Source organism: Panthera onca, chromosome A1, assembly GCF_046562875.1.
Source record: "Panthera onca isolate mPanOnc1 chromosome A1, mPanOnc1 haplotype 2, whole genome shotgun sequence".
Lineage (NCBI taxonomy): Eukaryota > Metazoa > Chordata > Mammalia > Carnivora > Felidae > Panthera > Panthera onca.
Window position 1 is genome coordinate 169,457,249 of NC_138339.1, and position 26,083 is coordinate 169,483,331.

The 26,083-nt window shown below is 37.2% G+C and overlaps 1 protein-coding gene and 1 pseudogene across 7 annotated transcripts in view; one reads left to right on the forward strand and one right to left on the reverse strand.

The window, feature by feature from the left end:
* PCCA (propionyl-CoA carboxylase subunit alpha) overlaps positions 1-26,083 on the reverse strand; it is a 413,047-nt gene that overhangs the window by 149,945 nt on the left and 237,019 nt on the right. The gene's annotated exons all lie outside the window — the stretch shown is intronic.
* On the forward strand, positions 5,199-7,037 carry LOC132674937 (tubulin alpha-1D chain-like; annotated as a pseudogene).

Sequence of the window (26,083 nt, forward strand, 5' to 3'; positions counted from 1 at the left end):
TTCCAGAAAAATTGAGCAGGAAGTAGAGTTCCTACAAATACCCTCACTCACCCTACCCTGGCTACAGTTATTACCATTCTGCATTGCTGTGGTACATTTGTTAAAATTGATGAGCCAAGGTTGACAAATTGGTTGACAATAGGTATGGACTTTAGTCCATAGTTTACACTAGGATTCACTCTTTGGGCTATACATTCTACAGGTCTGAACAAATGTATAATGACAGGTCTCCACTATTAAGGTTTCATATAGAATAATTTCACCTTAAAATTGCTCTGTGCTCTACCTATTTAACTTTCCCTCCATCCCCCTGAATCACTGGCAACCACTGATCTTTATTATCTCTACCATTTTGCCTTTTCCAGAATGCTGTATAGCTATAATCATACAGAATGTAACCTTTTCAGATCGGCTTCTTTCACTCAGCATTATGCATTTAAAGTTTCTCCATGTCTTTGTGTGGCTTGATGACAGCTAATACCTTTTTATTGCTGAATAACAGTCCATTGTCTGGATGTACCACAGTTTACTTATCCATTCACCTACTGAAGGACATCTTGGTTACTTCTAAGTTTTGGCAATACGAGTGAAGTGAAGCTGCTATGAACATTGACATTCAGTTTGTAAGGTAGAAACATTTTCAATTCATTTGAATAAATACTAAGGAGTACAAATACTGGATCACATGGTAAAAGGATGTTTCATTTTGGAAAAATACCTGCTAAACTGTCTTTCAAAGTGGCTGCACCATTTTGCATTCCCATTAGCAATGAATGAAAGTTCCTGTTGTTCACAATTTGGTATTGTCAGTGTTTGGGATTTTAGTTATTCTAACAAACATATCTCTTTGTTGTTTAATGAAAATTTTTAATATGAATAAAAACATATGCATTTTCCCTTTTATGCTCAGTGCTTTTATGTCCTTGCTAAGAAGTGTTCTGACTACAGCAAGGCTCAGAAGAAATATTCATGTTTTGCTTTAGAGGTTTTACAGGTGGACCTATGATTCATCCTTAATTTTCTTGTGTGAAGGGAGAGAGAAGGAGTTTCATCTAGTTGTTTCAAGAAGACTTGCATACCAAGTTCTGCAGCTTTGTCCATCGGTTAAGATGATATTAGCTGTTCTAGATCCCTTTGCATTTTCACAAAAATTTCAAAACAGGTCAATTTCTTCTCCTTCCTCCCTAAAGCAACCCCCCTAATGGGGTTACGTTTGGGCTTGCACTGAATCTCTTCATTAATGGAGGGAGAGCAGACACCTTAACATTTTATCCTCCTATCTACAATAGCTCTTATCTTATATTGTGAATTTCTCTCAGCAAAGTGTGGCAGTCTTGAACCTCCTTTGTGAAAATTATACCTATTTCTTAGTTTTATTAGTTGTATCACAGATTCCTTAGAGTTTTCTTAAGTAACCTATTAAGGTGTCCTGGAAAGCTTTCTTTCCAGTCCTTAGGCTTTATTAGTTTTTCATGCCTTAACTACTCTGACAACTGACAGTCTTGAATTTATTTTGTTAAAGTATTTGCCTACCTTTTTATGCTGTTAAACAAAACTGTTAATTTTTATTTTCTTGTTGTTAGTTCACTGAAACAATTTATATGATTGACTTTTTATCCTGCAACTCTGCTAAATTTATTTCAGTAATTGTGTTATAGATTCCTTAATGTTTTCCATGCAAACTATTGTATCCTTGGTGAATAGAAATGATTTACTTCTCCCTTTCTGATCTCCATGACTTCTTATCTTACTGGGTAGGATCACTACTATAAAGTTGAATAAAAGACACACACAGAATTCTTTCCTCTTCCCAATCTAAAGAAGACAAACTCCGTATTTTCAGATATATTTTACCCCATTTTCTGTCTTCTATTTCCTTTTGTAGCTCCAAATATACATAAGTTAGACTTCCTGATCTTATGAACCTAGGTCAATGAGAGTCTCTTCAATGTTGTGAAATACCTTTTCTCTTCAGAGTGTATAGTCTCTATTCTTCTAAGTTTACCCATTCTGCCTTCTGCCAGCACTAACCAATATGCTTTTCAGCCTACCCAGTAAGTTTTCCATTGCAGGGACAATACATTTTAAGATCTAGGATTTCTACTTGGTACTTTCCTAGTTTCCAGATCTATGTTTATATTCCCTATTAACTACTTCATTTTGATCTTTAATATTTGAAAATAATTTTAATAACTGTGCTAAAGTCTTATACATAACCCAATATCTTATAGTATTATAGTTGGCTTCTACTAACTGCTTTTTCTCTTGACCATGGGTCAACTTAATTCTTGAATTGCGTGCCAAGTGAATTGTTTTTTGTACATCAGATTGTGGATATGTCGCAGAGACTGTAGTTTTCCTGTTATCTTCCCCTGAAAAATTCTGATTTTTATTTCAGCAGGCAGTTAAATTACTGACTGATCACTGTGAAGTCATCAAGACTCACCTTTGTGTTGTGCTAGGATGCTTTCTGGTTTTGCTTTTACTGAATTAAAAGTCCAAATCACTTATTCCAGAAACAGTGTTTCTCCTAAGACATGATCCTTCTGGGGTTTTAATGGAAAATTCGAGGTGTTTACAAGCCCCTCAAATTTGATGAGGCTCAAATTCCAATCATTATCATCTGTTTGAAAGGCAGCAACACAACTTCAACTCAGTTCACTCAGCATTCCAGAGGGATTCATACACTGGGATTCGCAAAGTCTTCATGCATGCACATATCAGGAATCAATCATCTATTTGAGTGAAGCTAAATTCAGAGATAGAAATCTTCACTGTTGCTCTCTTTTTGCCATGAGATCCCTGCCCAATCTTCAGCAGTTCTTACAATTCTAAGCATCATTCTCCAAGACCTCAAGTCAATAAGATTGGGGCTAACTCCTGAGTTCTACCATGTCCTGATGCGCGCATGCAACGGTGACCACCTTCAGGGGAAATGCCATACAAAGGTGGATCTCATCCAGTGTGTTTTCCTTCGACAAACACTCAAAATCCATTCAAATTCTGACTGGTTTTAGTTGTCATCCAGAGCCTTCTAATAATAGTTGTATATCTTCTCCAGAGCTTGCCATTGTTATTTGGAGGAAGGTTAATTGGAAATAAGCTACATAACTATTACAGAAAGTAGAAATTCTCTATGTTGATTTAACCTTCTTTCACTTGCATTCAAAGGCAGAGGAGGAAATAAAAATAGGAGAACACTGGATCACATATATATACCACTTCCACCTGCCAAGTAGTAGCCCAGGAACACTTGACATCTGTACACGTTTATTCATGGAACTAAATTGAGAGCAGTCACATAAACATTTTATAATCATGAGAATAATCTTAAAGAAGATTCCATCATGTGAGAAGATACATCATCTCAGCTAATTCCTAAATTTTAAACTTCTATTATGCCAACAGGAAAATAAATTCTTAAATATAAAATACGTAAGTTTCAAAAATCGTAAGCAGTTTTATTGACATGAAGTTCAGACACCATAAATTTAACCCACCTGAACTGCACAATTCAATGATACTTAGTATATTCAGGGTTGTGTACCCATCACCACAGGCAATTTTCAAACATTTTTATAACCCCAAAAAGGAAAATTTGGACCCATTAGCAGTCACTCCATACTCACCTCCCCCTACACCACTACTAAAGTTCCTTCTATTTCAATAGCTTTGCTCATTCTAGACATTTCATAAAAATGGAAACAAAGAAATCGTGGCCTATTATGACTGCCTTGTTTCATTTAGCATAGTGTTTTCAAATTTCATCCATGAAGTGCCAATACTTCATTTATTTTTTTATCACTGAATAATATTCCATTCTATAAATACATCCCATTTAATATTATTTATCCATTCATCATTTTGTAAACATTAGGGTTGTTTCTACTGCTCATTTACTATGGAAAATGTATGAACATTTATATACAACACTTCTGTGAACATATGATTTCATTTCCCTTGGGTATAACCCTGGAAGTAGAATGGCTAGGTCATGTGGTAATGTCATACATTGTGAGAAACAGCCAAATTATTTCCAGGTTTGCACCATTTTACTCAAATTCCTACCAAGAATGTATGAGACTTTGAACTTCTCCACATCCTCACCAACACTTTGATATTGTCTGTCGTTTTTATTACAGCCACTCTAGTGGATATAAAATGGTATCCCATTTTGGTTTTGATTTGCATTTCTCTAATGACTAGTGGTGCTGGGCCTCTTTTCATGGGCTTGTTGGTAATTTGTATATCTTCTTTGGAAAAATTTATATTCATGTCCTTTGCCCATTTTTAAATTGGGCTATCTTTCTATTATTGAGTTATATAAGCATTATTTACATATTCTGAGAAAAGTCTCCTAGCAGGGCACCTGGGTGGCTCAGTTGGTTAAGTGTCCGACTCTTGATTTCGGCTCAGGTAATGATCTCAGGGTTCATGAGTTCAAGACCACATCGGGCTCTGCACTTTCAGTGTAGAGTCTCTTGGGATTTTATCTCTCTCTCACTTTCCCTCTGCCCCTTCCCTACTCACATTTTCTCTCTCTCTCTCTCTCTCTCTCAAAAATAAACATTTAAAAAAAGTTTCCTAGCATCATACCTATGTTTTGCAAGTGTTTTCTCATATTCCATAGGTTGTGTTTTCATTTTCTTGATGTTGCCTTTTAAAGCACTTAAGTTTTTTTCTTTTGTTTCTTGTGCCTTTGGCATCTTACCTAAGAAATCATCCCCTAACCAAAAGTGAACCAAAGCTCTTACTTTTAAGACTGTGATTTTTTTTTAAGTTCATTTTTGTGTATGGTGTAATGGGGGGAACTAGCTTCCATCTTTTGCATGAAGACAGCCACTAGAGTTGCTCCAGCAGCATTTATTGAAAAAAGTATACTTAAATACTCTAAATTGTCTTCATATACTTTTGAAATCAACTGATCATAGTGTAACGATTTATTTTTGGACCCTCAATTCTATTCCATTGATCAACATATCTATCCTTATGCCAGTACAACCCTGTCTTGATTACTGTAGCTTTGTAACAAGTTTTGTAATTAGGAAGTGTAAGTCCCCAGTTTGTTCTTTTTCAAGACTGTTTTGGCTATGCTGTGTCCCTTGCACTTTCATACAAATTTTGTAATTTTTTTTTTTTTTTTGCAAAAAAATACAGCTGGGATTGAGAGACGGATGGCACAAAATCTGTATGCCGTGTTGGTGAGTACTGCTATCTCAGTATTAGGTTTTCTGATCCATGAATAGGGGAAGTTTATCCAATTAAGTTGTCTTTAATTTATCAACAATTGTTTTGCCACACAAGTCTTGCACTTCTATGTAGAAAAATTTAAGCTTAAGTATTGCATTCTTTTTGGTGCTTTCATAAATAAAATTGTTTTGTTAATTGCTTTTTCAGTTTGTATGCTGGTACTGTATCAAAATAAATTTGGTATTTGTATATCATTCTTATACCTTGCAACCTTGCAAAAGTCATTAGTTCTAATCGATTTTACGAATTCCTGAAGTTCTCTTACATCAACCACTTAACAGTCATGCTGTAAAAGTAACCTCTCCTCTTCCTCACCGCCATCTGTTCAGCAGCCACAAAGCAGCAACCATGTGTGAATGCATCTCCATCCATGTTGGCCAAGCTGGTGTCCAGATCAGCAATGCCTGCTGGGACTCCTACTGCCTGGAACACAGCATTCAGCCCGATGGCTAGATGCCAACTGACAAAACCACTGGGGAAAGAGATGACTCCTTCAACAAGTTCTTGAATGAGATGGTGAGATGGGTGCTGGCAAGCATGTGCCCAGGGCAGTGTTTGCAGACCTGGAACCCAGAGTCATTGATGAAGTTCACACTGGCACCTACCACCAGCTGTTCCACCCTGAGCAGCTCATCAAAGGCAAGGAAGATGCTACACCTGAAGCCACCAGGCCATTGGCAAACAGATCACTGACATTGTCTTGGACCGAATTCAGAAACTGGCTGACCAGTGCCCAGGTCTTCAGGGTTTCTTGGTTGTCCATAGCTTTGGAGAAGAAACTGGTTCCAGGTTCATTGGAAAGTCTGTCAGTTAAGGCAAAAAGTCTAAGTTGGAGTTCTTCATTTACCCAGCACTTCAGGTTTCCACAATTGTAGTTGAGCCCTACAACTCCATCCTCACTACCCACACCACTCTGGAGCACTCTAATTGTGCCTTCATGGTAGACAACGAGGGCATCTATGAAGGTCACAGAAAACTTGATATTGAGTGCACAACCTACACTAACCTAAATAGGGTGATAGGTGAAATTGTGCCCTCCATCACTGCTTCCCTCAGATTTGATGGAGCCCTGAATGTTGATCTGGCAGAATTCCAAACCAATCTGGTGCCCTATCCCTGTATCCAATTCCCTCTGGCCACATACACCCATCATCTCTGCTGAGAAAGCCTACCGTGAACAGCTTTCTGTAGCAGAGATCACCAACGTATGCTTTGAGCCAGCCAACCAAAGGATGAAATGTGACCCTCGCCATGGTAAATACAAGGCTTGCTGCCTATCATACCATGGTGATGTGGTTCCCAAAGATGTCAATACTGCTACTGCCACCATCAAGACCAAGCATACCATCTATTTTGTTGACTTGTGCCCCAGTGGCCTTAAAGCTGGCATTAATTACCATCCTCCCACTGCAGTACATGGTGAAGACCCACCAAAGAACAGTGAGCCGTGTGCATGCTGAGTAACACCACAGCCACTGGTGAGGCCTTAGCTCACCTGAACCATAAATTTGACCTAATGTATGACAAGCATGCCTTTGTTCACGGATATGTGAGTGAGAGTATGGAGGACAGTTTTCTGAGGCCTGTGAGGACATGGCTGCCTTTGAGAAGGATTATGAGGAGGTTGGAATGGATTCTGTTGAAGGAGAGGGTGAAGAATACTAATGCTAAAAATCTCACAAAGGTGCTGCTCTTACAGGAAAGCTTATTCTATTTTGCACACTTAAAAGCTGTGCTCTGATCAGTTAGTATGTATGTACCAGTGTATGGTCTCATATACAATTATGGACCTATGCTTTAAAACACAATGCTTTGGGGCCACCTGGGTGGCTCAGTTGGTTGGGCAACTGACTTCAGCTCAGGTCATGATCTCATAGATCCTGAGTTCAAGCCGTGCGTCGGGCTCTGTGCTGACAGCTCAGAGCCTGAAGCCCGCTTCAGATTCTGTGTCTCCCCCTCTCTCTACCCCTCCCCTGCTCACACTCTAGGTCTCTCTGTCTCTCAATAATAAATAAATGTTAAAATTTTTTTAAAAAATAAAAAAAATAAAAAATAAAACACAATGCTTTGTTACAGACCCAAGCTGTCCATTCCTGATGGGTTTGAATAAAGTATTCCCTGTCTTAAATGAAAAAAAAAAAAACAAAACACAATTTTATTTTGTAAATTCCTTAAGACTTCCTACATATAAGATCATATCAGGGGCGCCTGGGTGGCGCAGTCGGTTAAGCGTCCGACTTCAGCCAGGTCACGATCTCGCGGTCCGTGAGTTCGAGCCCCGCGTCAGGCTCTGGGCTGATGGCTCAGAGCCTGGAGCCTGTTTCCGACTCTGTGTCTCCCTCTCTCTCTGCCCCTCCCCCGTTCATGCTCTGTCTCTCTCTGTCCCAAAAATAAATAAAAAACGTTGAAAAAAAAAAAAATTTAAGATCATATCATTTGGAAATATAGTTTTAATTCTTCCCCAACTTGACACTTTTTATTTTTCTTGGCAAAGTGGCGTACTAGGAACTCCAGTACAATGCTCAACAAAATTAACAAATATCCTTGTCTTATTCCTGATCTTAGGAGAAAAACATTCAGTCATACACTATTAAATACAATGTTAGCTGTAGGTTTTTCAGCTGTAGGTTTTTCCTCATCAGGCTGAGGAAATTCCCTTCTATTCTATTGTGGTTTTTACCACAAAAGGCTGCTGGATTTTATCAAATGTTTTTTTTTTCCTGCATTTATTGAGATAATACTGTGATTTCTGTCCTTTATTAATAGGGTTAATCACATTGACCAATTTTTGGATATTAAGCCAACTATGTATTCCTAAAACAAATCTCACTTGGTTACAGAGTATAATTATGTTATATATTTCTGGGTTCCATTTGGTAGTATTTTGTGGAGGATTATTGCATTAACATTTATGAGGGATTTTCATCTCCGGTTTCCTTTACTCATAACATCTTTATCTGATTTTAGCATGATGGTAATATTGCTCTCATAGAATGAGTTGCAAATGTTTCTCTTCTCTATTTGTGGAAAAGTCTGTAAGGAATTGGTGTTAATTCCCTTCTGAACACTTGACTGAATTCATCAGTGAAGACTTCTAGTCCTGGGCTCTTCCTTTTGGGAAGTTTTGTGATGACCAATTCAGTCTCTTTCAGGTCTATACAGACTTTCTGTTTCTTCTTGAGTCCATGTCAGTAGCTTGCATCTTTCCAGGAATGTCTCCATTTTATGTTACCTAATTTGTTGGTAAACATCTGGTCAAGTTATTCCCTTATAATCCTTTTTAATTCTCTAAGGTCTGTATGCATACCTCCTCTTTCATTACCATTTTTAACTGTTGGAAGTCTTTTTCTCTTGGCAGTCTACTGTAAGATTTGCATTTCTGTTGATCTTCCCAAATACTGCTTTTATTAATTTCCTTTATTGTTTTTCTATTCTCTATTTCATTTATTTTCATTTTAATCTTTAGTATGTTCTTCCCTCTGCTAACTTTGGGTTTAGTTTGCTCTTCTTTTTCTATTTTCCTAAAGTGGAAGATGACGTGATTGGTATCTTTCTTCTTTTTGTAACATCTGTGTTTCTGGCTCTAAATTTCCCTCTAATAACCACTGCTTTAATGCATCCCATAAGTTTTTGAACCATGTTTTTGTTTACATCCATTTCAAAATATTTTCTAATTTCTCTTGTGATTTCTCCTTTAACCCACTGGTTTTCTAGGGTTGCTTAATTTCCACATATTTGTGAATTTCTCATTTCCTTTATTGTATATTTCTAATTTCATTCAGTTGTGGTTGGAGAAGATACTTTGTATAATTCTAATCCTATTGAATTTACTGAGTCTTGTTCTATGGCTTAGCATATGATATGGTCTTTTCTGGAAAATGTCACACATGCACTTGAGAAATTGCATACTCTGGTGTTGTTGGGTGGATTGTTCTACAGATCTGTATTACATCTATTTGGTTTATAGTATTTTTCAAGTCTTCTACTTCCTTGTTTATCTTGTCTAATTGTTCTATCCATTACTAAAAGTGGGGTATTATAGTTTCTAACAATTGTGTTATGTAGTCCTATAAAATATCCCCTTTTGTCTCCAGTAACAATTTTTGTCTTAAAATTTTGTCTGATATTAGTATTAGTAATAACAGTATTAGCATTGTAAATATAATATTTGTCTAATAACTCTCTCCTTTTATTTTCAACCTATTGTGTCTCTGAGTCTAAAGTATTTCTATTAAGGGGAACCCTCTTGCACTGTTAGTGGGAATGCAAACTGGTGCAGCTACTCTGAAAACAGTGTGGAAATTCCTCAAAAAATTAAAAATAGAATTACCCAGGATGCCTAGGTGGCTAGGTCAGTTAGTGTCCAACTCTTGATTTCGGCTCAGGTCATGATCTCATGGTTCATAAGTTCAAGCCCCACATCAGGCTCTGTGCTGACAGTGCAGAGGCTGCTTGGAATTCTCTCTCTCCCCGTGTCTCTGGCCCTACCCTGTTTGTGCTCTCTGAAAATAAAGAAACTTGAAAAAAATAGAATTACCCTATAACCCAGCAATAGCACTACTAGGAATTTATCCAAAGGATACAGGAGTGCTGATTCATAGGTGCACATGTACCCCAATGTTTATACCAGCCCAATAATAGCCAAAATATGGAAACAGCCCAAATGCCCATTGACTGATGAATGGATAAAAGACATGGTGTGTACACACACACACACACACACACACAAGAATACTACTCGGCAATTAAAAAAGAATGAAATCTTGCCATTTGCAACAACGTGAATGGAACTGGAGGATATTACGCTAAGTGAAATAAGTCAGAGACAGACAAATTTCATGTTTTCACTCATGTGGAATTTGAGAAACTTAACAGAAGACCATGGGGGAAGGGAAGGGAAAAAAAATAGTTACAAACAAAGAGGAAGGCAAACCATAAGAGACTCTTAAATACAGAGAACAAACTGGGTTGATGGGGGTGGGGGGGGGGGTCGGGCAAAATAGGTGATGGGCATTGAGAAGGACACTTGTTGGGATGAACACTGGGTGTTATATGTAAATGATGAATCATGGGAATCTACTCCTGAAGCCAAGAGTACACTGTATAGACTATGTATTAGCTAACTTGACAATAAATTACATTAAAAAACAATAATAATAGAAATACCCTATTGTAAAAAGCATCCAGTTCAATCTTTGTTTTGTTTTTGTTTCTGTTTTTTGAGAGAGAAAGAGAACAAGTGAGCATGGGGGAGGGGCAGAGAGAGAGGGAGAGATATTCCCAAGCAGGCCCTGAGCTGTCAGCACAGAGATTGACATGGGGCTCAAACCCATGAACAATGAGATCATGACCTGAACTGAAATCAAGAGTTGATGTTTAACTGAATGCACCAGCAGGTACCCCCCGATCTTCTGTTTTATCTTGTCATTTGCAACCACATGGAGAGTGCTAAAGAGTATAATGCTAAGTGAAATAAGTCAGTCAGAGAAAGACAAATTAGCATATGATTTCACTCATGGGTAATTTAAGAAACAAAACAAATGAGCAAAGGGGGAAAAAAAGGGACAAACCAAGAAACAGACTTTTAACTACAGAGAAATGATGGTTACCAGAAGGCAGGGGAATTCATTCCCCTGGGAATGGGAATTAAATGGGAATTAAAGAGTATACTTATCAGGATTTAACAAAATAAACAACGGAAAAATTTAAAAATAACAATAAAGCAGGTCTATTGTAGAAAGCATACAGTTTGATCTTGCTTTTTACCCATTCTGCCAATATCTACCCTTAATTGGCATGTTTAATCTATTTACATTTAATATATGCATCAAGTAGGATTTACATCTCTCATTTTAATTTTTGCTTGTTATAGGTTATGTCTTTTTTTGTTCTTCTATTCCTCCATTACTGCCTTTTTAAAAAAAAAATTTTTTTAATGTTTATTTTTTGGAGACAGAGAGAGGATAAGCCAAGCCAGGGAGGGGAAGTGGGAGAGGGAGACACAGAACCCAAAGCAAGCTCCAGGCTCTGAGCTGTCAGCACAGAGCCTGATGCAGGGCTCGGACCTACAAATGGTGAGATCATGACCTGAGCCAAAGTTGGATGCTTAACTGACTAAGCCATCCAGGTGCCCCGCCTTCTTTTGTTTCAACTGTTGTACCATTTTAATTCCCTTAATGTTTCATTTACTATTTTTAAATTTTTTTAATGTTTTTACTTATTTTTGAGACAGAGAGACAGAGCATGAGCAGGAGAGGGGCAGAGAGAGAGGGAGACACAGAATCTGAAGCAGGCTCCAGGTTCTGAGCTGTCAGCATAGAGCCCAATGCGGGGCTCGAACTCATGAACTGTGAGATCATAACCTGAGCCAAAGTCGGACACTTAATCGACTGAGCCACCCAGGCGCCCCTCATTTACTATTTTTAAAAGCAGTTTTCTTAGCGGTTACCTTGGGGATTACAAATTAGCACTTTACATTTAAACACTATAGCTTGGATTAATGCTAACTCAATTGCAATAGCATACAGAAAATCTGCTCCAATATATCTTAATTCCTCCACCCTTACATATCTTATTGTCATAGAAATTACATCTGTATATATTGTGCACCTACCAACTTACAATTATAACTACTGCATTAAGTTGACTTTTTAAATTTTTTAAAAAAATATTTGAGAGAGAGGGCATACCAGTGGCAGAGGGGCAGAGAAAGAGGGAGAGAGAGAGTTCCAAGCCTACATGGGGCTCGATCCCATGAACCATGTGATCATGACCTGAGCCAAAGTCAAAAGGCAGATGCTTAACCAACTGAGCCACCCAGGCATCCCCCTACCCCACTTTTTAGAGACATGCTTGAGCAGGGGAGAGTAGAGGCAAAGAATCTTAAGCAGGCTTCACACCCAGCATGGAGCCTGACCACAGAACTAGATTTATGACCCTGAGATCATGACCTGAACCTGGACCAAAACCAAAAGTTGTACGCTTAACTGACTGAGCCACCCAGGCACCCCTATCTTTAAGGGCATTTGTCTTTTAAATAAGAAAAAAGATGTACTAATCTTTAACCATTGCTCTTTATTCATGTGTATTTGAGTTTTGGTTGGATAGGTCTACTAGCAATGGATTCTCTTGGTTTTTGTTTACCTGGGAATGTCTTCATGTCTCCTTCATTTTTTAAAGGATAGTTTTGCTGGATATAGAATTCTTTGATGACATTCTTTGTGTTTTTATTTTCCTTCAGCACTTCATTTATATCATCAAGGCTCCATTGTTTCTGATGAGATGTTAACTGCACAGGAGGAGTCATTTTTCTCTTGCCGCTTTTAAGATTCTGTTTGATTTTGACAGTTTGACAATAATGTGTGTAGATACAGAACTTTTTGAGCTTCTTCTAATTTATCTACTTCTTGAATGTACAGATTAATGTTTTTCATGAAATTTGTGATGTTTTTTGCAATGACTTCTTTTTCGTTTTCTTTTTTTCCAGTAAGCTCTATACCCAAAGTGGAGCTTGAACTCATGACCCCAAGAGTCACATGCTCTACTGACTGAGCCAGCCAGGCATCCCAGCTATGGTTTATTCTTTCCATTCCTTTATCTTTTTTCTCCTCTCCTTCTGGGATTCAGCATGTGTGCTGGTACATGTGATGGTGTCCCATGGGTCTCTGAAGCTCTGTTCATTTTTCTTTTTATTCCTCACACTAGATAATTTCAATGTATTTTCAAAATTGCTGATGGTTTCTTTTGCTAGGTCAAACCTATTGCAGAGTTCTCTCTAGTATACTTTTTCATTGTAGGCATTGTATTTTCATCTCTGGAATTTTTATCAATATTTTCTATTTAGTGAGACATGATTGCCATACTGTTACTTCTTTGTATCTGATTTCCTTTAGTCCTTTGAACATATTTTTAACAGGTTATTTAAGGTTATGGCATAATAAAACACAACATTTCAGCCACCCTTCTGAACAGTTTCTATTGATTTTTTTAACCTGTAAAAGGGACATACTTCCATATTTCTTCATGTCTTGTAACTTTTTATTGAAAACTGGATATTCACATAGTGCAGCTAACCTGCAAATGAGATTCCCTTCCTTCACACTTCACTCACGCTGCACTCTTTCTCTAGCAGTTTTCAGGGCTGATAATCATCTGTTTAATGTCTACCTGTTCCATTCTATTTTAAGCTTCTTAAATGGAAGGAATTGTTTTGTTATTACTCTAAGCCCAAGAAACTTACCACAAGGCACGCTATTTGTTATTTTTGGAATAATCTAATAACTCTAATTCTGAAGGTAAAAAGTTATTACCATTAACATATATATTCAGGAATTTATTCTACCAAAACAAAGTGACCTTTGTGAGGTAGATGGTCAAGATACTGGTCATCTAGACCAACATTACCTAGATTCAGGGCCACTTATGACACAGGGGCATTGAAGGTATGAAATTAGAAATTAGTCTGACACACTGTGTGAGGCCACAAATTCTAAAGAGTACTAAATCATAAGTTTTTTTTTAAGTAAAATAAAAAGATAGTATAAAAGAATAAATAGGTTAATTCGAAGTTTATCCTATAGATTAATGCAAAAACATTAGTGATTGTATAGGGGAGTATTAGGATACTTAAAGAGGTACTATGCCAATATATATTTTTTTAATTAACAGTGCTTTCAAACAACATGGGTTATTAACTAATCTACGTTCTTGCTTTCCATACACATTTCTTTATATTTCTTGGACTATTCCAAAGTTCATAAAATTTATTCACAGAACAAATTTCATTGAAACTATTATTTAGAATAAAAATGGAAAGTAGCTCTATAAAGACAGCTCAAGTCTATTCAATTCAAAGAATCAAGATCTAAACATACTAATTTTCATCTTTACTAATCTATCATTATTATTGGATTATTTAAAGACAAAGTAGCACAGGGACAACTCATTTTACTGCACTATGCTTTATTGGGCTTTGCAGATATTGCTTTAAAAAAAAAAAAAAAGAAACTGAAGGTTTGTAGCAACCCTGCCTCAAGCAAGTCTATCAACACCACTCTTCCATTTGCTCACTTTGTGTCTGCTGCATTTTGGTAACTGTCATAATATTTCAAAGTTTTCAGATTTGTTACAGTGATTTCTGGTGGTTACAGCTCATTGAAAGTTCAGATGATGGTGAGCATTTATTTGGCAATAAAGTATTAAAATTAAAGTGTGCACATTGCTTTTTTAGACACAATGCATACTTAACAGATTAAAGTATAGTGTAAACATAACTTTTATTCACATTGGGAAACCAAAAAATTCATCTGACTGGCTTTACTGCAGTATTTACTTTACTGTGGTAGGCTAAAACCAAACTCGCAACATCTGTGAGGTAACGTCTGTACTGAAGTAAATGGATAAATAGCTATTAATGAACACAATGCCCAAATCAATCACCTACAAGAAACTTTTAATTTCATTCTGGTAGATTACCTCATCCATCACCAAATACATAAATTATTACAGTATATATATTTAAGTACATACACAGAGAAAAGAACATAATACTGAAAAATGAATTATTATCTTCAAAAGATATATTTTTCCATTTGTACTAATTCCATTGCTCTTTTGAAATGTTCCTTGTTTAAATCTCTCTAAATCCCCTTTAAATCTTTTTTTTGGAACCAGGAAAAACATAAATATATACAAATATTCCTCCATTACCTACAGAAAATTGCTTTACACAGATCGGCTAACTTGGGAGTTTTAATAATAATCTTTGAATTATGTAAATTAATCGTTTGACATTTTACTATGAATGTAGTGATGGTGTTGACTTAGTTTCAATTCAAAAATCAAGGATTTCATTATCCTATAAAACATATTCAGAGTTCAAAGTATTTAAGGGGGGTTAAACAAAATGCAAACATTTAATGCAACATTAAGCATGTGAAATAAAAACTTGATTGCCTAAAGAAAGCATGCTATGCTGTTACCCTGGTGACAGGTTAAAAAAGGGATTGTGAGCTGAATAGCTGTATGATATGAAATTAAAATGTTTCACATTGAACAATCCAAAACGAATTGGGAAAGGTTAGAGTAGAGGAGAGAGAAATCAATTCTCCAATGGCAGTAGTGAATGGGAAAGAAGTATGAATAGGATTTGCCAGTGGGGTGCAACAGCTGCCAAATATCCTGCAGCCAAAGAATTACAATAATACTGATGAAGTGTGCAAGAGCTTCTGGAATCATTGCAGGGAATGGAGAAACTCTCCTACAATAATGAGGCCATTCTGTCTTCTGTTCAGCTGGTATGGTGGAATCAAAGAAAAAAATATTTTAAAGTGTAATACTTAGCAAAAAAAAATGTATAAATAGGCCATCTTAGCCATTAATAGTGTGTGCTTGAACTCACGTAGATTTCTAAATCACCCAGGATGTGGTCATATTAAGTAACAAAAAATACTGTAACAGAGATAGTAAAAAGTAAGGCAGGCTTAAACGTTAATGACTGAATTAACATTTTCTCCCCTTTGTTGCTTTTAGGAGACTTATTTGCTCAAATCAAAGTAGGCATTTCCAAAGGCAAAGCATGGCTATGTATGTTTGTGAATATATACCCAAAGTATGATTTTTTTAATTATATAGTCAGTTATCAGAACACCCACTTCATTCTCATAATGAAGTAGTTTACCTCAGAACATATATGAGACAAGTATGATAAAAAGTTGTATTTTATTGTCACAGATGGTATAAATCCATTAATAATGTGTCCTTTTAAACTCAGAGACATTTCAGTAAAAGAACCAATTGCATCTGTACCACAATACTAGCTTTTCCTTGGGAACTATTTTCATGTGGCTGCTTTTTTCTATGTTTCTTTCCCTACTTATCTTTCAATGATTGTGATATTTTAAAACCTCAAACTTTATCATCTAATTGAAAACTTAGTAACAGGTAAGAGAATTATAAATCCACAACCAGGAAAGGAAAGAAGCAAGGAAAAAAACCCGAGATAATTGCATCTGCCAGGTAAAAATCACTAAAGAATTGATTCTCTGTTTTATCAGGAAGCCAGAAGAGGAAAGAAACTACAATATGAGCGTGAGTCACGTGAATGTAACTTTCCATTATGCCACTCTGGCTGACACTGAAACCCACACCAGGCTCTGTAGCCCATCTACATACCTGATACATATACCCGACACATTCCACGGAGGATCAACTCCCAGAGGCGGTGATACACTGACTCCACATACCCAAAGCAATCTCTCCAAAAGTGAACCCTACGTATTTTAAAACCTTCCAGGCTAAAGTCTTTTCAACAGTGTTATCGTTGGCCACAGTGAAGGAGTTCCCTTTCCTGAGTCTTTCACCTCTGCTCAAATCTCAAGAGAGACATTAGAAGCTTTAAGTAGAAACCAGAGAGTCAAACGGTCTTGTTCAGCCCCATGCAAATCACTCAGGATAAGCGCTTAAAAAAAAAGTCAGAAATCATCCAATCTAACACTGCTGTTCTCAGAGGAGGAAACCAGAGTCAAAAGTTGAAGCATTTGTACAGAGACTTGGGCCACCTGTATACTTGGAAGTGGTGCTGGCACCAAAATTCTGAGTCCTGCCACCTCATTCCGGGCTGATGCCAACTGGACCACACCGAGCACGGACATTTCAGTGCCAGCTGAAGGAGCCAAAAGAACCACAGATGACATAATTTTCCTAACCCCAATTACTGAATAGGGGAACTGCCATAAACAAAATAAGCTAGACAGAGGTGCCTGAGTGGCTCAGTCGGTTAAGCAACCTGAGTCAAGGCTCAGGTCATGATCTCGCGGTTCATGGGTTTGAGCCCTGTGTCCGACTCTGGGCTGAAAGCTCATAGCGTGGAGCCTGCTTCAGATTCTGTGTCTCCTTCTCTCTCAGCCACGTCCCTCCTCACGCTCGCTCTCAAAGATAAACATTAAAAAAAAATTCTCAGGATTTATCAATTTTATAAGAACAAGGTTTTCTACAGATGTTAATTTTTTCAAGTTGCTAATATTGTACAGTCTTTGAAAACCATTTTTTCAAAAACTATTAATACAGAGAAATGTTGACAACACAACATGCTTTTAAAAAAAAAAAGACATCCCTTCAAGTAGAATGGCCCATTTTCTGTAAAATCAAAATAACACACTTCATGTACATACATAGAAAAAAGGCAAATCCTCCTAAGAGTTTCTAGAACTTACAAGCTGCCATTTCTCTCTCCCCACCTGTTCTCAAACACCCCTCAATCCACCTTCAACCACCACTTCCCACACAACATTCCCGAACACTGCCCTCATCAAGGTCCCCATGACCTCCACATCGCTAACTTCAACAGTCAACAGTCACTCTTCAAATCATGTATGTCAGTTGAACACGTCTTCCTCCTTGAACCCTTTCTGCACTTGGCTCTCTCAACTCCACCCCAGACTAATTTCCTGCTGGATCTGCCTCTCTTCCCAACCTGTTACTGCGGAGTGTTCCAGGGCTCAGGCCTAGGACCTCTATGCCTGACCAGCTTCCTGGCTTCTACTCTTTCCTCCTTACGGTTGTTTACAATATTGCAACCACAATGCTCATTACTACACATGGTACAAGTTCTTTGCCCGAGACTCTGCAATGCCTCCCCACTTCAATCAGTGAAAACCTAAGTCCTTACAACAGCCTACCCAAACCAACTCTAGCCCTACTAGGGGAGCTTGCTTACTCTTCTCATTACATTGGCCTCCTTGCTATTTTTCAAACAGGTGGGGCATACTTTGACCTCAGGGGCTTTGCATTTGCTGTCTCCACTGATAGGAAGGTTCTTCTTGGAGATATTCATGTGACTTGCTCCCTTCCACCATTAGGTGTCTGCTCTAAAGTTCATCTTCTCATCCTGCTAATCTTTCTTGCCATCCACTTCCCTGTGATCCAAATTAAAACTCCAACTACCCTATAATCCACCTCCAGGATAATCGATAATACATCCCTGTTTATCACCAAAATATTTATCATCATTATCATTCTCATATCACACAGTTTACTGACCTGTTTTGTCTATCAACCATCTGCTAATTAAATGTAAGCTCAATGGGGGTAGGATTTTTCAAAATCATTTGTTCCCTGCTAATTTATCTAAATTTTCTTTTCGAAATGTTTTATTTATTTATTTTGAGGGGTAGGAGGGGCAGAGAGAGGGAACAGAGAGAAGACCAAGCAGGCTCCATCCACACTGTCAGCACAGAGCCCAACACAGGGCTCAATTTCACAAACTGTGAGATAATGACCTGAGCTAAAATCAAGAGTTGGACTCTTAACTGACTGAGCCATACAGGTGCCCCTAAAATATCTAAATTTTCTAACTCAACTCTTATAATGATCAACAGATGATATTAAAAGACATGTGATTATACTCAATATCTGTATACTATTCTTTTATTCAAAGTGGAATGGAAGAACACACCCTTAACACAAGAAAAAAATATTTCCTACCAACTGCCAAACTATCTGTTAATATTGAAATGCTCAAGGTATTTGTTAGCTAAAAATAAAACAAGCATGCATCATGACCATTACCCTTGAAATGGAATCTTTGTCATTAGAAATTCTAAAAAAGAAAATTGGGCAAGGATAGCTAAAATTAAATGGGTATGTTAAGTATTTTATATCTCATTTGACATTGACAAAAACTCATTAAGAACTACTAATTATCTTCATATTGCAGATGAGGAAATAGAGTCCAAAAGAGATTAAATAATTTATCCTAAGATAATAGCTAGGGACTGGCAGAACCAGGGGAAATCCAAGTCTCTGGCACAAAAGCTTTGCTCTTAAACATGAAACTGTACTAGAAGCTCTAGCAGAAAGGAAGGCATGGGGTAATTAGAAAATGCAGAGGCCACTTTGGTTACTCAACATCTATCTCATACCAGAAAATCATTCCAAGACAATCATGATAATCCAATTCCCTTTGCAGTTATTGGCTTATGAATGGGCAGGAGACTCACTTTTGGTCAATAGGAACTGAGAAGTAGCTGCTTGAGGATCATCTGGGAAAAGTTTGCTCAGACATAATCCTTTGAATCTTATCTAGATTTGACTTCCCAAACTCCCTACAGCCATCCTGCTATCACAGAGTTATGAAAAAGCCACACGGAGAAGAAAGTGAGGCTAAGAGAACTACAGAAAAGTAGCATCAGCAGATAACCATACTGAACTTTATCTTTTCTCTTCTCTGAGCTTCTTGTTCACTGTGAAGCAAGAACGACTATCAGTCTGAATCAATGGCTCTGTTACCTGTATCCAAAAGGATCCCAAGTGATTTAGAAGGTTATATGATTGCCCCTCTTGAAATCAATTAAAAAGGTATTACAATGGATTTTTTACAACTAGGAAGAATTATTACAAAAGAAATACAAATACTAAAGTGGTCAAACTCCTGGTGATAGAAAGAATGGTGGGTGCCAAGGGCTTGGGGCAGGAGGTGGGTGGGCAGGTGAAGAAACGGGATGTTATTCGAGAGGGTGGAATTTCAGTTCTACAAGATGAACACCTTCTAAAGATAGGTTGCACAACACTGTACATATAGCTAACACTAATGTACTATATGCTTAAAAATGGTTAAGATGGTAAATTCTGATATGTGTTTTTTTACAATTAAAAAAATAAATACAAATATCATTAGCTTCTCTTTATGAAATGAATAATCATTTTAAAAATGAGAAAAAGATCCCATCCATAATACAATATATAAACAACCAAATAATAATACAAAAACATAAACTATCTAAGAATAACAAGAAATCTACTCTTACAATAAAAAAATTATAAAGCTTTAATGAGAGAATCAAAGAGACTTTGATAAATACAGTCACATTTTCTGAAAAACCTCAACATCTGATGTTTATTCTACCCAAATTTATGTAGCTTTAAGGCAATTCTAATATCAAAGTGCTTTCAAAGCTCAGCTAGAAGAATGAACAATAAATTTTGGGAAGAAAATAATAATTATTAATTTAAGGATAGAATGACAAATGCAAATGAAGAGAAAAATTTGGAAGTAGACCCTAACGTATTTAAGAATTTGGCATAGGATGGGGCACCTGGGTGGCTCAGTTGGTTAAGAGTCCAGCTCCTGATTTTGGCTCAGGCCATGATCTCATGGTTCTCGTGGCTGAGATCAAGCCCTGCACTGGGCTCTGTGCTGACAGTATGCAGCCTGCTTGGGCTGCATTCCCTCTCCCTCTTTGTCTCTCCTTCAACTTCAAAATAAATAAACTTTAAAAATAAAAGAATTTGGGGTGCCTCGGTGGCTCAGTTGGTTGAGCATCCAAACTTTGACTTGGGTCACAGTCTCATGGCTGATTAGTTCAAGCCTTGCATCCAGCTCTGTGCTGACAGCTCAGAGCCTGGAGTCTACTTCAGATTCTGTGTCTCCCTCTCTCTGTGCCCCTCCCCTGCTTGTGCTCTGTCTTTCTCTCTCTCAAAATAAATAAACATTTGTGCTCTGTCTCTCTCAAAATAAAATAAATAAAATAAATAAACAAAATAAATAAATAAAAATTTTTTTTCAAGTAAATTAAAGAATTTGGCATAGGAAGAATGTGACATTTAATAATCAATGAGGAAAGAATAAATTAATAAATGGGACCAATTCTAAGAAAACAAAGAAAAAAGGAGACAAACCAAAGGACAGACTCCTAACTATAGAGGACAAAGGAGGGGTGGTGGTGAGAGATGGGTGAAATAGGAGATGGGGATTAAGAGTGCACTTGTCGTGAGAAGCACTGAGTAATGTATAGAAGTCTGAATCACTGTATTATACAACTGAAACTAATATAACAATGTATGTTAACTATACTGGAATTACATTTTTTAAAAAATGGAACTGATTCTACTGGTTAACTATATGAACAAGCAAAATTAGATCTCAACCTCCTATCACTTTGCAAAATAAGCCTGAAATATGAAACACCAGTGTAATAAAGAAAAACTATAAAAGAATGGAAATAGAATATAAGTAAATACTTGATATAAGGGTTTTTTAAGAAAAAAAAAAAAAAAAAAGCAAAGTAGGGGCACCTGCCTGGCTCAGTCAGTGGAATGTATCACTCTTGATCTAAGGGTTGTGTTTTTGAGTCCCACATTGGGTGTGGAAGTTACTTAAAAATAAAACCTTAAAAAAAAAAAAGATTGATTTGACTAAATTAACATGGAAAACACACCCTACTGGTGTCTCATTGCTGGACTGTAAGATAAGACATCTCATTTTTTTCACTAAAGATAATTAGACCCCAATTTCTACTTTCTTGTCATATTCATAGCTACCCGATATAAATAAACAAAAAAAGGCCATTTCTTATTCTTAATGATTTTTGCTTATCTATAAAACATTTATGTAGTTTTGTACAATATAAAATTCATTTCTTTATTTTTTTTTAGTTTGTTTATTTATTTATTTATTTATTTATTTATTGAGAGAGAGAGAGAGAGAGAGAGAGAGAGAGAGAGAGAGAGAGAATCCTAAGCAGGCTCCATGCTGTCAGCAAGGAGCCCAATGTGGGGCTTGATCCCATAAAATCATGACCTAAGCCAAAACCAAGAGTCCAACAACTTAACCGACTGAGCCACCTAGACGCCCCTTATTTCTTCATGACAAATCAGGTAAAAGAATTTGGGTATTGAAATATAATTACACAACATCAATTATTCTCACAAAAACTTACGAAAAACATTATTCCCATTTTAGTGGTAAACTTAAGTTTAAAGTAATATATCTAATTAAGTAACATATCTAAAGTAATATATCTAAGGTCACATTACAATAAGTGGTACAGTTATGACTGGAAACCAGACTTCTAATTTTAAATTCTAGTTTTTTCCACTAAACCACAGAATGTATTTATGTAACATATGCATATCTACTTAGACGTGTGTGGTGTGGTGGTGGGGGGTGCTCTGCACACATGCACGCAAGTCACACAAATGAAAGAGAAGGAAGGAAAGAGGAGGGGAAGGGATGTGAGGGCAGCAGGAAAAGAGAAGGGAGAGCGGAAGTAGGGAAGGGAGAGATGGGCAGAGAGAGGGAGTGCATGAGTAAGCACACACTCACTGTTAGTGACTAAATGTTTGTGTCCCCACTCCAAAAACTCCAATGTTGAAATCTAATGCCTCATATGATGGTATTTGGAGGCAGTGGCTTTGGAAGGTAATCCGGTCGTGAAGGTAGAGCACTCATTAAAGGGATTATGCCCTTATGGGAGGAGGCCAGAGAGCTAACTTGCCCCCTTCCCACCATATGAGGATATAAGAAACAAGCCTTCAGCAACATAAAAGAGAACCCTCACCGGAACCCAGCCAGGGCGGCCCCCTGATCTCAGACTTCCAGCTCCAGAGCTGTGAGCAATGTTTGTTATTTAAGCCACCCTGTCTATGGTAATTTGTGAGAGTGGCCCAAACTGAGACACTCATATGTATTTCTGTCTTGCTATCTTTGGACATACAAAGAGATACTACTTTATTTGAGAAGTAGGTTGGAATATTTTATAAATAAAAGGCTACCAAATCACAATGAAGAAACTCTTTTATAACATACACATAAGTGAATCCCAAATGAATTCAAGAGTTAGATGTTGCTGATTTTCCCAAAAGTTCACATTTAGGAATCTGAACACATTCTCTGGGAAATGGAAAAGTACAAAGAAAGAAAGAAAAGGAAGCAAACAAGCAAAAACAAGCCACAAAAATATATATGATGAAATTACTATAAATCTGCAGTAAAATAAATATTTTTATAAAACCCGTGAAATCAACACTTACTTTGAAACACCTTAAAATAGTTTCAGTATACCTCAGTGTAGCTACACTATGAGGACTGACATGCCAAAAGGAGTCAAAGACTTATCCTGAGCCATACCCCCTGCCAAATTCTTACAACACACAAGGTTAAGTGAATGCAAAACAGCACTTTGCTAGGGAAGAGAGACCTGGTCACCAGCCTTCCACCACCAGGGAAGTTGGTACAGCTCTCCCAAGAACTAATAATCATTACATGATAAATTAGCATAACAGAAAGATAATAATCATGAAATTAGGAAATGTAAGTGATAAAGCTCAAGAAAGCCTAGTTGACTATTTACTTAGCTACCAGACCTAACCAAAAAAGGCAACAGGTGTAGAAATAACAGTGGGAAGGACAGAAGTACAGAAGTTTAGAGAGAGCGCAGTGGCGTTCTCACTAGCGCCTGAGAAGCTTGGGATGGCAGAGGTGGACTTGAACAAGAATAAAGAAAGGAAAGGGCCTCGCTCAGAAAGGTGATTCCTGACCTGTGAACAAGCATTTAGATCCAAGGAAAACAGGCATATCTTGAACAAAACTAAATGAAAGATTACTATAAGGGACTAAATTGTTTCCTTTACTCTTTTTTCCTCCAATCATTATCTGTTAGTGCAACAAATTATTAAACCAAACCACACTGCAACAAAATCACTCTCACTTCAAATAACATGAAGTGATTGTTTAACACAACTTTCAAACATTCATTTCTGTCAAAAGAATAAGTGACATGACAATTAAAAATAATTATCATGTACTTCTGTAAAAATTTAATTGTGTTTGCCAAATTTATTTGCGGTCATCCTGAGAAAAATTGCTATTGTTCTGACATTAATGTTTTGGTGGTTTTTTTTCTTCTAAAAGGCACTGCTATCTTCTTACTATCCAAATACTATGGGTACATGTCATCAGTGTCTTTTTCCAAGTCATAAATGATGAAAGAATAAAATCCATAGAGATATTGGGAAAATAATATCAGCAGCCAAAACAAGCCACACAAAGGAAGGGCTGAGGGCTACTGGATCTGGAAGCATAAACATTACATGAGCACACCCATGATGGAGGAATGTGCAGCCACACCTGGAGGCTGACTCTTAGACACCATTCCCAAGCCAATAATGAAATCATGCTTCGTGAACCAAAATGTAAAGACTCAATCACCTAACATCAACTTTGATGTCAGGGACCTTTGCAGCAAACAAGCAAAAATAACTTAGATTTACTTCGTTTAAGTAAGATTATACTCTGCCAAAAAAATCAATATATTTTGCTAGATATTACAGGTCTCTGTTGTCATGGGTAATACTGTTTCACAATAAACTGGCTTACTAAATGAGTAAGTTCCATAGAAAATAAACTCACCCGAAATAAATCATTGTTATATATGTAACATGTGCACAGTTATTTACATAATTTTTGCCACATATTTTATTAATATAATTTTTCCAACTTTTAAAGAGTAATAAGTTCAATAGTAATATATAGAGGAGAAGGATTCTGGGATGATGGCGGACTAGGAAACATCAGGAATGTGTCTACCCTCCTAAATGACGATTATACTGGCAGAATCTCTCTGATATTTTTAGTTTAGAACTCCAGCCCAGTCAAAGGCTTGCCAACTTCCAGGTTAAAGTGGGATGGTAAATTGCAATTAATTTTGGTCAATTTCAGGTCTTACCAGAGTAACAGCTACTCATCCCCCAGCCCATCCCCAGCAACTGGCAGGCAGCTTGGCATGTGTTCCTGGAGCAGCATCCACACGGCTTGTGGAAGCCAGGGTGGGCAAAAAAAGGATCCTGTCCTCCAAATACTAGGCATCTGTGTTATGATGACTGACTACTGCTTGTGATCACAGAAGTGCAGACAAAAAGGTAGACAGCCATTGTTACTGCACTTCCTCCCAGTGTTGCAAGCCCCTCCCTCTGGCTGAAGGGACTTCCAGGGGATTTAAAGGGTCAGTACCCCCATTTGCCTCCTTCATTTTCTGCTTTTCCCCCTGTCAGGAGCCAGACAATAAAGACTAAGACATTCAAAAACAACTGCATTTATAAGGGAAACTGGAAAGTGACTGTAACACCCAGGGAAATGCTCAGAAAAGACCTGAGAAGACCTTACATTTACACCTCAAGCTGATCAGCTGATTGCTGGCATAGAGACAGCCTACAACAAATAAATGCAGACAACAACAACAACAACCAGTAAACCCTGAGGAAAGAGGAGAATCTGATTTCCAGAGTTACCATATTAACAGATTCAAATGTCCTATGCTCAACGACAACAAAAAAATCACAAGTCATATACAGAAACAGAGAAGTATGGTCTTCTCAAAGAACAAAATTAGCAGAACATGACCATGAAAAAGAGCTAATGGCAGATATGGTAAACCAAGACTTTAAAACAACTCTCTCTTAAAGATGCTCAAAAAACTAAAGGAAGATGTGAACAAAGAAAACAATGTGAAAACAAAATGAAAATATTAATAAAAAGATTAAAAACCTATAAGGAAATTTAAAAATTCTAGAGCTAAAAAGTACACTAACTGAAATGAAAAACTCACTAGGATTAAAAGGCAGATTTGAGCAGGCAGAAGAATCAGCCAACTTGAGAATAAGGCAAGAGAAATTCTCGAATTTGAAGAACAGAAAGACTGGGTCCTGTGGGACACCATCAAACAGACGAATGTATTCATCATGGGAGCCCCAAAAGGAGAGAGAGAGAACGGAGAAAATATGTGAATAATGGCTGAAAATTTCCCAAATTTGATGACAGGCATGAATATAAATATTCAAAAAACTCAATGGACTCCAAGTAAGATGAACTCATAGACCCCCAGGAAGACACATTACAGTCAAACTTTTCAAAAGCCAAAGAGAAAATCTTGAAAGTAGCAAGAGACAGGCAAATCATCACCTCCAAAGGATATTCAATAAGACTGTCCGATTTTCAACAGAAATTGAAGAGGCCAGAGGCAGTAAGCTGATATATTCAATGTGCTAAAAGAAAAAAAAC